Below are 4,481 nucleotides of genomic sequence, written 5' to 3'. Positions count from 1 at the left end.
GGGCGGCCCGCGGCGGGATCCGGCTCTGGGCCGGAGGCGGGCGGGGCGGCTCCGGGGCTGACGTGGCCGCCGCGCCCGCCTCGGGCGGGGGGCTCGGCTCCTGCCGGCCGCTCCCTGCCGGGGAGCCCCGGCCCCGGCCCCTGCCCCTGCCACAGCCGGGCCCGCCCTCTGCCCGGCCTCTGCTGCTGCCCCCTGCCCTGCCCTGCCCTGCCCTGCCCTCCCCTCGGCAGCCTGCGCTGCAGCCGCCCGCGGCCGGGGCTGAGGCGGGGCGGTGGGCACCATGGCGGGTCCCGCAGGCAGCCGTCACGCCGCGTCCCCAGGGAGCCCCCACGGGTCGAGGGGGTTGGGAATAAAGAAGTGCAAGTGGTAGGGTGGTGGAGGAGGAGGGGGGGGGGGAGCGGCGCGATGCGGCTGCTGAGGAGAGCCCGCCCCAGGCTCTCCGGTCTGTGCCCAGAGCCCTGTCCGGGGACGCCTCACAGGTCTTTCCAGATAAAAGACGACGGAGGGCTCCGCTTCCTCGGGGCGTTTCCCTGCTGCTGGCAGAGCTGCCCTCGCCTCGGCGAGGCCGGTGGCGGGGAGAGGCTCCCAAGGGCGGGCAGAGGGATGCGGTGGTCCCCCCGCAGCCGGTCACTCGCCTTTCCTGACACGCGTCCGCAGCGGCGTAAATGTCTGAGGACAAACAGGCCTAAGACGTCGCTGGAGGCTTCCCGCTGAACGCAGCTCTTCCCGCTGGGCAGAGGACAGCGGCGCAAATAACACCCAAAGTGTAATTTGGGTCGCTGGATCCCTCCTGGAGGGCACTGGGGTGCTCCTCCTCGCTGAGGTCAGGCTAACAGCTAAGTCCAGTAAGAGGGTTGTGGAGGGACTGGGAAGTGATAGGAGTCTTGGGGGATGGGGTGAACTTCTTTTAAAAGTTCAAGAGTTGTTACCAACTATTGAGCTTGCTACCAGTTGTTACTGTTTGTGGAGACAAAACATACTTGGTCGTATGAACAGGGCCTGGAAAGCAGGTTCTCAAATACATATACATTGCAAGAAGACTGCAAGAATTTTCTGTTTCAGAGATAACTGTGGATTATATTGCAATGCCTGTAATCCAGAATTTCTAGCCGTTTGCCCCTCCATTCGCTTGCTTGGTTTGAAATTATCTCAAATAGTCTTATGGTTCACTCTTTGAACTTAATCTTGTTTACATAGACAAAACCAAACATGAGTTAGATACCTCAGCCGATGTCAAACTAACGTAGAAGCACCTAAGACTCATTGTTGAAAGTGAATTGATTCCTGCTTTTTGTGTTTGCCTCTCAGTCTTGGCTATCTGAACAAACTTTTCCATTGTGAAATATTTGGGGGGAAAAAACCTGTTTAGTCAACAAAGAAGAAAATATTATACTCCAGTAGAGTGTACCTGAGAAATTAGTTTATAATTTTCATGTTATTACAAAGTTACAGAAATCAAAACATCTGTCAAACTAATGGTGAAAAACATATCTGCTGAAATGTTTATATTTCCTTCTTAATGGTTATGTCCATTTTCACTATTCATTTCAATATGGTCCATTTTCAGAATTTAAATGAGACTTCTTGTAGAAGGACTGACTTTTTGTTGGAACATTTGGCTGTTTATGTGCATATTCAGTGACTTGGGGTCTTTCAGATGGGATGGGGATATTGTCTTGGAATCATTAAAATTTCATTTGGCGCATGATGATACATAAAGTCTTTCAGGGGTATTAAGGAAAGAAAGCATGCTAAAACATGAAACATGCCAGTCCTAAGTTAGTTTACTGTAACTAACTGTCAAGTGTTTCTTCCTTTTTTTCAGTCCAAGCTTCAACTAGAGGAATATAAGGAACTGCTAGGTAAGTGAAATCAGTTCTCTCTCTGAACTCATATGCAGCTAGAAGGCAATGCATGATGTCTTGTGGAAAAGTGTAAAAGCTCTCTTGTTTAGCTAGAGGAATAGAAGAACAGGGATTTCTTGATCTTCAGTTATGATTAAAACTTTAATAATAACTTTAACTTAATTTAAATTAATGTGAGTTCCATGAGTTATTCTGCTGTTCTTTTTGTTAGTGGTTTTGAATGCCTAATTAAAGGAGATGGGGAGCAGACGCTCTTATACTGTCTTAATGATTCTGATCACTTTAACAGCTAACTATCCTAGTTTTATCATATTACTGCAATTTTGTTTTTCAAGTTGATACTCTGATTTACTCAATAAAATGCTTCAGTTGTTTTTTTTTTTTTAACTGCTACATTTATTCAAAATACATGTCTGCAGGTCTAGATGGGAAAAGAGGGTTATTTCTCTTTCTACACTGTACTGGTCATATATAAAGAACTGTGCTGTGGCATAGCTGCATTTTATCAATTAAAGAATATCTATGAATGTTTTGCTTTGCTCCCCTGCTCGTTGGCATGGGCTTGTGTGGGTTAAGAGGAGCAGGTGAGGCCCCCAAAGTTTTGTGGAATTCTGAGCTGCAGAGTGCTGAACAAGTGCCCAGAAAGAACCAGGAAAAGCTGTTGTAGCTTAAAATGTGCAACATGCCCTAATGCCAGAACTTTTGATTTATGTGAAGGGTGTAATGACTTGCAGCCCTAATGACTTTACATGACTCACAAGTCACTTAAAAGCAACCTCATGCTTCACTTTGTGATAGGCATTTGTCATCTGCTTACGTAAGGATCATACTGAAGTGTAACTGAGCAGGGCCATTTATGCGCGCAATGAATGATGTTACCTTTTCTTGCCAATTTGAACTATAAGCCATGGGAACAAAATGAAGTTCGTTCTAATCTAAGGTTGTCGTTAGTAGTCACGCAGTTAAACAAGCCCCCGGCTCAGTAATTATATTGTTGTTTTGTCTATCTCTACCTTTTACTATGTTTGTTTTGAATCAGCTTTAAAAAGTCATGCCAGTAACTATAAATAGTTGTGAAACCCTTCCTTTTGCTGGAATTACCACATCAAATTTGTACTTGGTAAAGATTTTATGAAAACTTTACTCAATATGCTCAGTCTTTTCTTTGCATCCCTCTTTTTCTTCCAACCATGTGATTGTGGCTTTGTGGAACTACGTAACCTGATTTTATTTTCCCCTGGGATGCTTGGGAACAGCATACCTTTTCCCAGTTGTCTTTTTTTCATGACATGAATTCTAAGCAATTTCTTTAATCCTTCTACATTATCATCTCTCTCATGTCTTTCACACTCATCAGTAGTTGTATCTTACTATCATAGTAGCATCCATACTAATATCTTGTTTGGAGCTGGTTTTAAGGTCTTCATAAAGTAAATTCCATCTTATTTTTCCTGTTTTGCTATTTTTGTTTTTGTAAAGGGGATAGGAAGGGAAAATCTGAAATATTGGCTTTTAAATTAGGACTATTTAAAATAAAGGAACCCAGTAGAATGTAGCGTTCGCTGCCTGTCAAGGTGCCACAATTAGATCACTGGTCAACCCCAGACCAGGGAAAGAGACAGATAACACACACAGTGTGAGCGCCAACTTCCATCTTTTATTGCGCAGTCAATTCCTTTTATACTAACAAGGGTAGGTGGGATTACAGACACATCATAAGGCTGCGACTAACCCTCTAACTTTCCGTGACATCGCGAGATCTTCCGAACGCCGAACCCTACAGTAGAATTATGAAAAAATGTTAGTATTATCATGAAGAAGACATAGGAAAGAGGTGGACAATTAGATATTTCACATGTATTGGAAAGTAGAAACCAGGTTGGTAAGTTAGTATTGGATATGAATATTTTAATTATTTTTCTGGTTAATGTGGTGCATACATAAAATTACTTTGTAATTTAGATTTAGAAAGCCAATCGGAAAGAATGCCATCAGATATCATTTTATAGAATATATAACATGTTTAATTAAGCAGTAAAGCCATGTAAACCATCTGCTTCTGTTTAAATAGTCAAGATGTTAGAGCCGTTTCTTGTAATTTAAAACATCTATGAATTTTTGATTGCTTTAAAATTAGCATTCAGCTTTCCTAAGGACTTTTTTTTCTGCAGTGAAATATGCAGTAATTGTTAATGAAGAGGATTTTGAGCAGAAATTCTGTTCATTTTAGCACGTTTTGAACTTTAAGTTATCAATTTTTGTCATTTAAGTTTTTTGTGCCTACTAGCAGTTTAGAGAAGATCAAAAGCTAAAGCAGATCGCAGCAGTTTGAAGGTTTCTGTATGATGCATGGTGGGTAATTTAGGAGGAACTGGGTTTTACTTTTTTCCATTCAGCAGCTTGGCCTGCTCCTGCAAACTATTTCATCAATGGTTAGTAGCTGAAAGTGTCATAGGATACAGCTTTCAGGCCATGGTGTCTGCAAAATAATTCCTGTTGCAGGCTGCTAAAGAATCAACATGGTCTCATTTATGTGGAGCTGGCAGGAGAAGGGGTGTGAGCAGAAAGGATATGTCTCTTCAGTCATTCCCGGTGGCAGAATTCCTGGGGAACCCT

At 43.4% G+C, this 4,481-nt stretch overlaps 1 protein-coding gene across 2 annotated transcripts in view; it reads left to right on the top strand.

The window, feature by feature from the left end:
- The first annotated feature begins 262 nt into the window (after positions 1-262).
- The window catches only part of PDE1A (phosphodiesterase 1A), a 231,004-nt gene continuing 226,785 nt past the window's right edge, over positions 263-4,481 (top strand). For both annotated transcript variants that reach the window (XM_069781604.1, XM_069781603.1), the window contains exons 1-2: positions 263-823; positions 1,826-1,862. The gene's annotated coding sequence lies outside the window, so the exon portion shown is untranslated. The remainder of the gene's footprint in view (positions 824-1,825; positions 1,863-4,481) is intronic.

This window comes from Haliaeetus albicilla, chromosome 4 (genome assembly GCF_947461875.1).
Source record: "Haliaeetus albicilla chromosome 4, bHalAlb1.1, whole genome shotgun sequence".
NCBI classification, from domain to species: Eukaryota; Metazoa; Chordata; class Aves; order Accipitriformes; family Accipitridae; genus Haliaeetus; species Haliaeetus albicilla.
The sequence above is the reverse complement of the archived record's forward strand: the minus strand, read 5'-3'. Positions and strand labels throughout refer to the sequence as shown.